Source organism: Anguilla anguilla, chromosome 7 (genome assembly GCF_013347855.1).
Source record: "Anguilla anguilla isolate fAngAng1 chromosome 7, fAngAng1.pri, whole genome shotgun sequence".
Taxonomy (NCBI): Eukaryota; Metazoa; Chordata; class Actinopteri; order Anguilliformes; family Anguillidae; genus Anguilla; species Anguilla anguilla.
Window position 1 is genome coordinate 4,760,600 of NC_049207.1, and position 14,140 is coordinate 4,774,739.

At 43.5% G+C, this 14,140-nt stretch overlaps 1 protein-coding gene across 2 annotated transcripts in view; it reads right to left on the reverse strand.

Moving 5' to 3' along the window:
- ppfia2 (PTPRF interacting protein alpha 2) overlaps positions 1-4,906 on the reverse strand; it is a 156,383-nt gene extending 151,477 nt beyond the window's left edge. For both annotated transcript variants that reach the window (XM_035426739.1, XM_035426738.1), the window contains exon 1: positions 4,595-4,906. The gene's annotated coding sequence lies outside the window, so the exon portion shown is untranslated. The remainder of the gene's footprint in view (positions 1-4,594) is intronic.
- Positions 4,907-14,140: the final 9,234 nt, after the last annotated feature.

Here is a 14,140-nt window from a genome sequence, read left to right on the forward strand (position 1 = left end):
TAGAGAACCTGAAAGCGCTTACTGTGGGGGACTTCGTGGACGCAGGGAACCTGAGGGATACGATGAGCTGGAAGGCGAGATTTGCGCATCGGCACCGAAACGTTCATTAAGGGGGGAAAGAATACAGCGTGCTACTGAAGATCATATAATAAACCTGCCACTCGCACGCCCTGAACAAAACCAGCCCCCAGGCCTTCGCTTGAAAAGAAGTCCATCGCAGATTAATGGAACGGCATAATCGAGGCTTAAACGTGGCTAGTTCCCCCTGTTCGTTCGTGCGCTCGGAGGCAAGTTAATGAAAGTTAACAGGCTCGTCTTTGGCGTAATTATTTTTCAGTCAATTCCAGTCTGTCTGGAGCTGCTTGAATCCAAGTAGCTGAATATATTACAGGACACACCTTGTGTAAAAACACAAAACAATGGCTGACGTGGTGCAATATCTCAATTGCAGAGCCAACAGAATTTCAAAGGTTAATGAAAGCTGGAAACTGGTAGACCAATTAACGCATTCCCTTAAATTACACTATCAATTCCTTTCTGTTACTGCCTTACTTTTTTGCCAAAAACTGGGGGAAGAAAAAAAGGAATTTAACATGCCTAATTTTAATGGACGTGGCATACAGAGATCAGACTGAATCTGTAACTTAATAGTTCAGGATATGACTTTCGGTGCAAATAATTACAAGGCAAACAGTGGGATTTCATGACACGTTGAATCTCTGATTTTAAAATGAAAGCAGTTTTTTTTGTTGTATGCATCTTAAACACACAAACACATGATGAAAGGACGGAGTGGCCATCGAGGCAAACTCCGCCTCGTCAAATCAGAGTGAATTTCCTGCCCAGACAAGGAAGGGCATCGATCATCCACTTGGAAGGGATTCAATTCATTATCTGAGTGGGCGGTGTCAAGCACGATTGACTGAAACGGGGTGAGAAGACTTCATCAGCTTCATAAATGAGGGCCCTTGCAACGGATTCACACACACCGTTGCTTTGGCAACAACAAATCGTCAATCTCGTCGCCTTAATGTCCGAGGATAATCTCCTTAGCGGGAACAGGTTAATGGGGACATAAAGCGCTGTCCATCACAATATGGGCCATAACGGTCTGCTTTTTTTTAATGGTCATTGGGCCAATACGACATAGGCCAAAGTAGTCCACAACAATACGGTCCAGAGTAGTCCAATGTAATACGGACAAACATGATCCAGTGTGGTCCACAATCTTATGATCCAGAACGGTCAACTATAGTATGAGCCAGTAAGTCGCACAGCAGTGTGACATATATGTAGTGTTGCCTGGCAGCCAAAATTTCCAGCCAATCAGGAAGGATAATCGCTGTCCACTCCTTTTCCCTGAGGGCGGTCATCAGCCGTGTTCTCCAGCTGTCGTTACATCACTAATGGCTCTGAACTAGTGGGAGGAGTCAAACAGGCTGGACCAAGGAACTGATTGGTCGAGTGAAGTGCTTGCAGTGGACACCAATCCACTTCATCTATATCCCTGCGCCACCAACTGAGCTCTACACGGCAATGCAGCCAATCAGTGAGTCCCGCGGGAACCGTCCCTCGGGTTAATATTTAAAGGGATATTTATAGCTAACTTTCTGGTGTTTTTGATATTATTTCAGTTCACCTTCTGCGGATTTTTCATATTATTTCAGAACTGATGTATGTTTTTGAATTGGCCTGTCAAGCCTAAGAAAGAGTTGGTCCCTGTATTATGACATGGAGACTGAAATAATCGATGAAGGCTTCATATAAATTCTGGAGAACCTCTTTGCAAATTTTTACAGGGTGCATTCTTTTTCCCCACTGGGGCCTTGGAAAGAAAAGCACGAGAGTAATCAGCTGGAAACTATATAAATAATCCATATGCAAGCAGGAGTTATTAAAAAAAAAAAGAAATCCAGGAGAGCAGCATTTGATATACACATCCTCTGGTTTAAGACAGGCCATTATGGTCCATTAGTGGGCAGAGCGAAGAGACCGCCATTCATTTGCACGTCGCTGCCCAACTGGAACAGACCTGGAGAATGGCATGACACAGCAGTCTAACTGCTTTACAGACCAGGGAGAAGCCACGCTGCTGCGTTACCCTGTGCATAGGGTCGCCAGACGTCCGGTTTTCAAAATATTTTCACACGTCTGGTTTGCGGTCCTGACCGGACAACGTAATGTCCGGTTAGAGTAACAGACAGCAGAAATTTAGTGGGAGTTTCGAGAGTGACATCGGGTCCAAGGGGGAACCCCCCTGGGGCCTGACAGTGGTGCCAAAGGGATTCTCTGCACCCCTCCCTCCCCAACAGCAGCTGACCTCATTCACGATTCCAGCTGTGCGTGTGGTCCAGCTTCGACCAATTCCAAATCTAGCGAGCCTGCCCGCCTCGCGACACTAGTTTCCAACTCAGACTAGAAAAAATGTGCCGCCTTTGGGACTCAGTCCCAAGGACCCCGTGTCTAGTGGCAGTGTGGCAGTGGTTAAGACACCGGTTTTATATTGACGTTTTTTTGGCCATCTCAGTGGCTCCAGACTGTTAATCGAACTACGCCTGGACCTGGCCCAGACTTCCTGGCCACAGGAAAATCCCCCCAGTTTTCTCCACTCCAATTTGTGCAACGTGGCGCCACGGAGAAAACTGCACTTCCGCGGCTTCAAAAACACTTCTCGCGCGCCCATGGAAAGTCAACGGGTGACGTAGCGGTCACCTTGTCCACATTTTTGTCCACAGCAGGCACCTATTCCCACAATCCTCTCTGCTCCCCAGGTTTGAATCCCCAGATTCTGTAACTGACGGGTTCCCGGGGTTTCGTCTCTACGTTGAGGACTCGTTTTTTTTTGTTCGCAGCGCATCAGAGTGTAAAATCCGTCACGCGGATCGACCCCAGCAGCGGTGTGACGCGACGGCACCGCGAGATCGAACGCCGGCGCGTTTTCACGCCCTTCTCCTCGCTTTCGCGTTCGAGCCAGGAGAACCGGCGCACCGCCTCCCTCCCTCCCTCCCCGTCGCATTTCTGCACAGGGAAGGTCGTGACACGTCGCCGACACAGAGCACAGAGATCAACAGGCACTGCTCTGTGAGAGGGAACCTACACCAGGGGGATGTGGCCTTGTGAGTAACACAACACATTACGATAGGCAGCAATAGCAATACTGACGTAAAACCAGCAACGCTAACATCCAGAGTTAATGTTCCAGAACATAGTTCTAAAAGAGATCCTACTTTAAAGGGTCTGCCTTTGCATAAATGCATAAATAACAATGACGATAACTTTTCAGCTCTTTCATTGTACCTTGGCACTGCAAAAAAAGAGTCTAATTTCTTTTAAACAGAGCATGTGCAGGACATTAGACCAATTAAGAGGGGCACCGCTATGAAATGAACCATTTCCACATAAGATACTGTCCCTTTTTTTTTTTTTTTTCTTTAATGGGCCTCCTATGAGGTGGAGAAGACAGACTGAGCTTCATCTTGGTGATGTCATTAAGGAATGGGCGCGGCTTCTTAAAGTGTGAAAAGGTACCATGGGGAGGTGGGGGAGGGGGTGGGGGGGAGATGTGGGGGGGGGGGGGGGGGGGGGGGGCATTAAGGCCAGCCACCATCTGAGTTTAAGTGAATCAGTGAGGTCAACTTGATAAAATTTTATGGGCAAACCTGTAGATTTCTTTTTGCTCTATACCAAATGAGACCACAACCACATCCATGACATCATCATTTTATGAGCTTCTCATCACATGTACGGCATGCTCTGCAACCCCACCGTCCACTATACATGTAATTGCAGTCTAGGGTGACATCACACTCTCTGTGTAAAGAAGCAATATTAGAAATATGGAGTGCACCCATTTTATCTAGTGCAGCACACCACCGGTAATAGACCGAACATAAAAAGGGAAATGGCACAAATCCCATGTGGTTAATCAAATAACAATGCTCCCAACTGTTTTTGACTCAAGGATACTTGCATGAGCGCACACGCGCTCTGCATATGCATGTGTGTACGGCACCGCGTGTCGTTTCGTGTTCGTTCTTTTCACAGGTGTGAATAGCGTCGTTTTTCATTATTCATAGACGAACAGCAGCAATAGGAGGGGCACGTGCACTTCAATATTTCCCGTTTCACAATATACATTTCTGAATAAAAGACCATGGATGCAATTTATGTCTACGTTTTATCTTTTGTCTTAAAGAGAAAAAAAATTAGTGGTGTCTTCCCTACGGTGTCATGTTAATTGAGAAAAAAGCTCTGGCCATTGTCTCGTGTGCATTACATCATTCCTATCCATCCCCTTTAAATCCGTCTCTTTGAGTAAAACTCAAAGAAGCCTCATGTCAGTGTTTCCCTGCAACCCAGAGATGTCGCCGAATAAGGTGAAACAAATATTGGTGTAATCGACCTCTTTATAACCGGCGTCTCGCGCATCCACGAGAAGTTTCCTTCTTCGTACGGGGATCTTTACACCTCACCTTGCAGGACGTGCACGCTGTTAACAGGTCGTGATTTTTTTGGATAAAATACCGACAGACACCGAGTGAAGGACAAAACAATTTCCGTCGGCTTTTTGCTTTCACAACGTAGCGATACTTACGGTTCACTCCTCTGTGTCCGCTGCTTCAAAAGATCAATGACAACCGCAGTCTCCCGCGAGCTAATAGGAACACACAGCTGCCCACTTCAGGACCATTTGCATCCAATCCTACGAAAAAGCTTCCCTCGAATACAGCAACGACGCGAACGCGGACAATTTGGGGATGTGCACCGAGGTTAAATCCAAATCCGTCATTTTCACAACCTGGAAATGCCCTAGATTACCGGTGACATTTCGTTGTCCAAAAATATCCATTGGTAAAATATGGCATGTTACAATTTCTGCTTTGGGAGCAGAGCCCGGTAAAGACCATTGTTGGCGCTGAAGGAGGGGGGGAGAATCTTAAAGTTGCAGCTGTGCAATTTAAAGGGCTCCCGACAGTACGACTCACGCAAACCCAAGGATGGTCAGATGTGCACTGCACCTTCTGCATAATATAATATTTCTTGCAACTATCGTTTCGTTAAAACGTTCCGCTGTTGCAATAGCATAGCCATGCAAGACTGAGTAATCACTGCATTGCTGCACCACATTATTAGGCTATATATTTGCGTTGGAACTTTCTGAAATAACATCTGGTTCAGTGATACTATCGTTATTGCCGTCCTGACAATTATCATGACACGCTCTTGATTTTTTTCAGTATAAATTTCAAACGAGACTATGACATACTTAAAATGTATCATTTTAAATGCAAATGAGTCCTGTTTGTAGAAATGCGAATTTATACTCTTCGAAATAGAGCACCGCACATCCACAGAAGAATTCCTTTCAGAATTTCCCGTCTGTGTTTTTTTTTTCTCCCCCGTCAAGTAAGTGGTTTCCGCCGGGCTTTAAATACATTCTGAAGTAATCGCGTCTGCTCTCCCATTTACGTTCACGTTTCCCCCAGACGTTTGGGTTTTTACTACAAGACAGTGGTGACTTCACGCCTGTTAAATATTTGCTCTGAGACGGAGCTCGCGCAAGGACTCCACCGAAAAGGCACGTCACGGTGAAAATCCCTTCACACAATTTCTTTCACAGCCGACCCCCATGTCCGTGGCCTTACAATGTCAGCACTGGATCAATTGGACAGGTAGAATTTTCACTGCACGAGACAGACAGGGCTGGAGATGTAAGACAGGAAACCAGGTCCCACTTCCGGTGGGAAGTATAATGTACATATAGTGCTCACGATTCCTCGGTTTGATAATGCCACACCTGCCTAATGTAATTACCTAAAATGATAACTAAGCTGACTATGTGTGGAACATGTAAGTTATATATCAATATGGCGACGATCTTCAGACAGGACCAAAATCTACAGCCTAAGGCTGTGCTTAAATATCTGTTCTGATAAAACCTGAATACATTTCTGTAAAATTCACTGAATGACTACACACAGTGTGCTCACATTCTCTTCACTAGTCTTCACACAGGTGCTGCTTGTTTTGAGCTAAGTGTATGGGAAGCAGAACCTGCTGTACATTGGTAACCTGGCAACTGTGCTTTTGACAGAAATGTGTGGATCCTTGATGTTTAAAACTTCAAGCTTTTAACCTTACAGTGGGACAAAATACCCGTTTTACTGTTTAGAGGTTTCAAAACAAAGAAATGATTATCTAAATGCAAACACAGTATCCTTTTAATTTTAACATTTTTTAAAATAAAAAAATAAAAAAATTGACATGCATTCTGACCAGTCTTCTTTGCTGTGCAACAGAAGTTGCCAAGCCATAACAAACCGACAAACAAAAAGTGAAGAAAAAGTGCCACTTGAGCATCTTATTAAAATTTCTTCTCTCCTTTAAGATCTAATCACCTGAAAACACAACTCCATTATTACTCCTTCTCTACTTATCCATCAATGCTCTCCTCTCCACGTTCAGGTTTTCATTTCTTTATGGCCAGTGTTACTTCTGAAATTTCCATGATTTGAAGGGCGCCTACATTTAAAAAATAAAATAAAAAAACGGACGATTGGATCTGAATCCAACGAGGTTACTGTAGGCAGAATCGAGCAGTATAGTTATATCCAATTAGATCTGATATTTTTTAAAGTGGATTTTTTTAGATGCCCAGTGTCGATACTTGACATTAATGTGTACACTGTTCCCAGGAACCCAGTTTGTTTCATAAAGTTTCCAGGAGGCAAAAAAAAAAAAAAGATAAATGTCACTGCACACATTATGCTTGGCTTTGAGATATTAGAAGTGTTTCACAAAAACCAACGGCACATTCACAGAGTCAGGGGTTTATTGCGGTATCCGGAACGGCGATGCGTAGCCTACACACTGCATTTTCATGCTTGCCAGAGATGAAACATGGCCTTTTCACCTTAAAGCAGCCACAACACAAATATTATACGTGCCGTTGATGATTTATTCCCCTCCTGCAGAGAGACTAAATTTCATCTTCCTCTTCATGATAGATCAGCAGTTATAGCTTATCATCATCATCAGTGTCTGAAACCCTCCCCCAGTCCCTATCTTCAGGGAAAACCTGAACCCCACATCCTCCTCCTCCTCTTCTTCTCCTCCTCCTTGCTCCTTCTGTACTGCAGAACGAATCTCTGCACTTGGGTCATTAGACCCCAGGAATATTCATATTCATACTCCGCAAATCTGCGGTCTGCTTTTTGCTCACACTTCTGTGACACGAATGCAATCCCGACTGCGACAACACTCACCCGCTCGCTCGGGGCACTCGGTTATGGCCTGTTAAACTCATCTCACCTTTACGGCTCATCGTAAAAGCACCGTTTCAGTTTTGGCATTTGTTTGCCGTCTGCTTCTGTTGCTTCCAGCTCAACTACGCTTTGAGCGAAAATAAATAAATTAAAAAAGGGTAAAATTGCGCCGCCTTCCCCAACTCACGGTTGAAATGGTGATCGCTTGATGATGGAGCCTACATGGGATGAGGAGATGTACAAGCCGGAGAAAAACAATACAATCTCTCACCAGCAAGTATTTTGCATTTTGATTTTCCCCGCATGTTTCCCGTGGCATAAAAAAAAATTCACTGAACAAAAATTGACAATTACATCCGGAGTCGGGGAAAAAAAGCCTCCATTACTCCCAGCTCATTCATTTCCTAAAGTAATACCCATGCGTTAACAGGAGTAATGGCACTTATTGTTACAGCTGCCTGGGAAATACTTTATTGACCATTTAAGACGTACCTTACACTGTAAACAAAGTAGTTGAGCATAACGAGCTTTCATTAACTTTGTGGTGGAGTATAATGAAGCAAACAATTAGCAGGGACGAGGAGGGTTGATATTGTGCATAAAGAGGAGACGCGCCGTGCCTGCAGCTGCTGATATTTGCGTCAAGTCACGCATATTTATTCCTGCAGGAAATTGTGTATTGAAGCGTGCATTTCATCTTCAGTAAATTTTGAATCAGGCCATAAAGACCTTGGGTTGACTCGGCTGATGCGTTAATTAAGTTCAATACAAAACCGGTCAACGCAAATCAGTTAAGGAAAATTGTGGCTGTACTAATAACAGTGTAGGCACAACAAATTACTGTATTACGTTTAAATGCAAGCGTTTACACACATTCTCATAAACCATTAATCTAAAGTAGAAATATGTAGTCAGTGTAGATTAACAAATACATGTCAATATAGTATATAGTATATCAATCAATCTAAACTCATCTATATAGAGATGTTAAGGCACTGTGATGTTTTTAATGTTTTAATTTGCCATTTGAAATGGTTTGGTATGCACTGATGTGAACTTAAAATACATTTTAACGGGGAGAACTTTGCTCGCTGTCCTAATGGAATACAGTTAGTATTCATGTACATGTGAAAATCATTGTAAGTAAATCTGCTGTGAGAAGTTTCAACATCCTCTAAGGAGAAAAAGCTCATTGCTCAGGAGTCAAATTGAACACGGCTACGGCATGCCACACCGACCAAAAATCAATACGGCGAAATTGGAAGCAAATGTGCCGATAAATGCCAACTCCTCTCTCGGCTACTTTTCCGAGCATGGTGCTTACATTTTTATGAGCTTTTCTTATAGGACAGTCTGGATAACGATGCCCTGGGGGGATAACATTTTATCCACACTATGCTAAAGCCAAGAGAACCTGTTATTCTGCTGAAGGACGCTTTAAAAAATACTGTTTATGTTATATGTCATATCCAGGGACTCTTCTTAACGATGGAAATATCTTCACGGTATTTGGAGAACAACATTTAAGCATTTCCACGTTGACGCTAACGTGTTGGTCAGGAGCCGGAAACTACAGCAGTGTTTAAAGGGATGATTTACGGATGTCGTCATACTAAAACTCTAAAAGTACTGACATCGAAGCAGAGCTCGATATTTCAGGAGAACCTGGCAGCAGGTCATAAATGGATATTACACCGAGACAGGTTTATGCCCTTGACAGAGTTTGATGCAGAAAGTAGCTTGGTTGTTATATACAAGATCAAAAACACAGCTCTCCCGTTGAAAGCTGCTTATCTTTATGTGCCCTGGCACTGTCTTTCTGATAGCAATAAATACCTGAACACTGGAGACTGAGATTACATGGTCAGTTACATATGCAGCATGTGCTTTTATTGTTGGTTATGTGGTGTTTACAAGTTAAACCATATCCTTAACCAAGGTACACTATTAGGTGAATCGTTGTACTTTATTTGTTGTTTTCAATGCACGACTAATGTGTTTCCCACAAGGCTTTCTTTTACACTTAAAGACCACGGTGGAAGGGTGTTCAGTAATGAAAATATTCACGTATAGCACAAAGGAACTAAAACATGATACCAACAATTCTGCCCTTCAACCAGTTACATCTGGAGACTGATATTGCTTCTCCCAACACGTAATAGCGTAATAGAACTGACTGATTTGCAGCAGACTCGTATTTTCTGGAGCATTCCTTCGCCAAAACAGTGAGCCAAGACCCACTCGCTCAACCTTACCCCTAACCCCAACCATCAAGTGGGAAAAGATGGAACGGATTTAGAGAAAGAGCTCGGAGCTAGGATTCATCTTCGTGCTTTGTAGTTGTCCAATGACCTTTGGTATGCACTTATTGTGCGTCGCTTTGGATAAAAGCGTCCGCCAAATAAATGCGATGCAACGCAATCTCATGCTTTGGCTGATCCAAATGGTGCTGTCCATGGTGCTGCCCAGGGAAACTTCAGCTAGCGTCAGTTCCCTGCTGATTCTTCAAAGAATTATTATAGTCAGCTATCCTCAAACAGGTACTATTTCAATTCACAATATCTCGTCCTATGGAAAAAAAAAAAAAGGGTTTCCACAGGATATGGTACGATTTGCCAATTGTACCGTGAAGTGAATTTCCATTATGTATCGAGCTAATCTAAGCACAGCTGTATGAGAACATCATGTAACATGCTTCTGCATAGACCCCCCTACAGAACTCCTCCCTTTGAAGTAAATAAACATTAATCAACACAGATCATCCTTCAGAGAAGCAATGCATAATGCGATTCAGTTCAAAGTCTCACCATTTAAGGTAAATGTTCTGATTTGTGACAGACCCTATTAGACACCCAGTTTCTCCCATTGGACATGCAGGTTGACCTAGTTGTATTCACCTTCTGTGAGTGCTAATCAACCATTACTAGGCTACTGTCTAGAATAGAGGACAGGCTAGTCATATATTTAAACGCCTGGTGACAACTGTAAAGGCAAGCATGCACACACGCGTACATACAATTTTAGTTTCATTGAATTCTTGGCAGGGTTACTGACCAGGTTACTTGTGTTTTTAAGTCGTGGCAACAAAATTTTTATATTATTTTAATTTTTTACATTTTACACAGCAACGCACGGTGGTGTACATGCGCGCACACACTCACACTTTCGAATACTTGAAATGCTAACATAAGAAGGTCTACCTTTGATCATCAAAAAAAAAAACGCAAATATGATTCGATTTTGATTTATCAAGCATGATGAATCGCGTTTGATTTATCAAGCATGACAGACCTCAACTGCGAGAATCCAGTCCAGGTTTTGAAGCTGCTCTTCCCGTGCTCTTCCCTTGGATTCTCCGGTGCCTGACAAATCTTTTGAACGCCTCACCTCAGCAAATGAGGTTAATGAACGCAAATCAGAACACAGCGGCCGCAATCCGCAGGAAGACGACGCCACTGCGCACCGCAGCCTTTATTATTTTTCGAACCCGAATCATCATCCCGTCCACTTCAGGGACAAGCTGTCCGCCGTTGACTTGTTTGATGGCGCGATGGCGGAGACAGACTTTATTATTATTATTATTATTATTATTATTATTATTATTAATAATTACATTTATATAGCACTTTTCCAAATGCTCAAAGTGCTTTACAGTGAAGAGGAACTCACCTCACCCACCTCCAATGTGTAGCACCCACCTGGGTGATGCACGGCAGCCAATTTTGCGCCAGAACGCTCACCACACATTAGCGAAGGTGGAGAGGGAGAGAACATTTATTTAGCAAATTAAATCTGGGGATGATTTTTAGTGGCAAGTTTTGCGAGAGCCAGATCTGGGATTTGGCCAGGACACTGGGGAACCCACCTACTTTTAGCGATAAGTGTCATGGGATCTTTAATGACCACAGAGAGTCAGGACCTCGGTTTAACGTCTCATCCGAAAGACTTGAATCGGTCTGAGGGATATTTCAGTCTGCGATGGGCTGAATGGGTTACAGGGGTGGGAACCCAGATAAATCGCTTTTATCTCGTTCCAGGGGGATGGCATTATTAGGCCGTTTTATGGGGGTCTAAAGCGCGTCTTCGCCAATATGACACCAGGGACCACGAGCCCACGGCACGAAGAGTGCAGCAATCCAGCAGGCCTGAAGTTATTAAAATGGAAACGTGTCGTTTTGAGCTCAATTGGGTAGCAATCTGCTGCGATGACAATTTAATGGCAATGTGCTGCCCAACTGGCTTCGAGTCAATAGTCACTGAATTATTAATATTCAACCGAATGAACAAACTACGGTACTTAACGTGAATGGATTTCTTGTTTTACATGTCCGTGTAGCACACCCAATGGAGCGAATGCATTTCAGGGGATTCGAACGTATCGTCTGTGTCTGTGCACATTCGGAGGATGTTGGGTTCCTCGCGATCAACGTACACGCATTTTGTAATCTCAGGCATTGGGGGGTGGTTTCAAACCCGGCAAACCCGTGTGTCTCCGTCGGTCTAATAGCAGGGGGTCTGGCTGAGCCCGGTTCACCTCCACCTTCTTTCTGTCTTTTACGCGCGTGCTTGGTTTGGGGGGGGGGGGGGGGGGGGGGGGGATTGGCACAGACACCAGTGAATAACATCTGCAGGTCCTCGAGGACACTGTTCTGCATTCAGCCAGCGCGTGCTGCACTGTCGTTTTTGGAGTGCCGATTCCTCTCGACGGTTGGCTGGCCTTCGTCCACCGTAATGTTCACAGTGTGAGGGGAATGCATTATTAAGTGGAGGGGGAAAGCAGCGGAGATCAACAGGCACCCTCGCAAAAATAACGGTTTTTTTGGGTTTTTTTTTTTAAGATGATAGACAGAAGCCCGTTAAGAGGTTTCGCAACGTGATCGGGCCTCTCTGGAAGAAGGACATGGACCAATGAGGGCACTCCAACAGTCACACACACACTGAGGCAGTCAGACCATTTGTCCGTTTTCATACGAGCGTGATCACAACAGTACTACCTTTGCATATTAATAGCCAAAACTGAGAAATGACTGTGAAATGAGTTCTATGTTCAGTTTTGTGTTAATTGGCCTTTTAATAAGGTGGTAAAACAAATTGGGAGAAATCTTGGTCCCATGTTATTTTCCTTAGATTTTTTTAAAATCACACATCAGTTGATAGAAGTGATATACTTCATTTTTCTGGCAGTTTATAAGCATCAGTTCAATAGCTGCATCGCGCAGGTTCACTCTTTTTCAGATTTGATATTCTGCTAATCAGAGTCTATAGGATGGCGAACGTGAGCATTTTGGAAGGTGTGGGTCTTTGAACTGAAACGATTAAAGTACTGAGTATTCAGAGGACAAAACGCAATCTTAAAATTAGTAGTTTTCAAGGCAATATGCCATTTGTTTCATGTTCATGTATTTTTTCATAAACAATATATTGCTAAAAAGTACATTCGTCTTCCTCAATTACATATCAGGTCATTTTGTTTATTTGATTATCAGTGCCCAAAATTCCACATTTCCAGCGTAGTACTGGGACATCGTTATGAGGGAAAATGCTAATCTTTGCCCAATAAAATATGCCATTTCATTTGTGCAGTGCAGCCGCCAAAGGGAAGTGACCAACACCCAAAATCAATTACAGTGAAAAAAAATCATACTTTCCCTACAGAAATCCTGTTGCATTCAACGGCGAGTAGAGCAGGGCTCCTGTTGCCAGGCAACCATTCAGAGGTGCAAGTGGCCTAACTGACAGGCAGCTGTAATGAAGCATGGACCAGGGGTTTTGCAGGACATCTGTGTGTGCGTGTGCATGCATCATGTGTGTCGGCGTGCAAATGAGCCTTCGCACACACGCGTGCGTGTTAATGCACGTGTGCGCGTGTGTGAACGTTTGCATATTTGTGAGAGCGTGGCGGGGGGGGGGGGGGTGGGGGTGCGTTTGCAGTTGTGCACGCGTGCGTGCTTGAATGCGTGTCGGTGTGTGCGCGCATGTGTGAGCGCGCGTGTGTGTGTGTCTGTGTGTGCGCCTGTCGTTTCCATTCTTCACACCGCTCACACGCATGAAGAGCCTGGCAGCCAGTAAGGAGCTTTGTCGCAGGACCTGATATGCGCTGCATAAACACAATTATATCTCAGAGACCTGGCACAGCTCATATGTACACACTAAGTGTGTGAGCTGCATGCATTATTTTCAGCCTGCTCAGGCATTCCCAGCGGAAGAGAATGAACCTCTGGAAAGGCGACTATATCCAGAACGGGGGGGGGGTAATGCTTCCATAGCACGGGTATTCCTAGGCATAGAGTCAAAATTTTACGGTTTGTTCATTAAAGGGTAAGCATGCTGAAGAGCATTATCCATTGTTATGATACCATCCAACGGACTGTGATCCCCAAATATCTCACATATACACTTCTGTTATGGGAAACTAAATCTTAATTTGAGGTTGCTAAATTTGGATTATAGCAAAAAAAAAAAAAGGATTACATTGTTAATGATTTTTGTTGTCACTTTAGTCTAATTTTTCTACAAGTTTTACCCACACGTCATTTCAAAATAATGAATATTTTGTGACCTCAAAATGGTATTGGAGCCAAACATAATTTCATTTACAATTGAGCGATACTTTAAATAGTACTCAAATCAGTAAAAAAAAATCTATTAAAATGTTCTTAAAAAAGAAATTCAAATCACTTACATCAAATGGTTACTTTTAACACAATGAATACACAGTTATCCATTGCATTGTATACATTACATTTAGTCGGAAAAACAATATTTTTTGCGATCATCTTCAATGGCACTTTTCAAATAAAGATAAAATCAGCATTGCAAGATTCTATAAGAGTAGTAACCTACTGGCATAAATACGGAGCGCAGCAACAACCAAG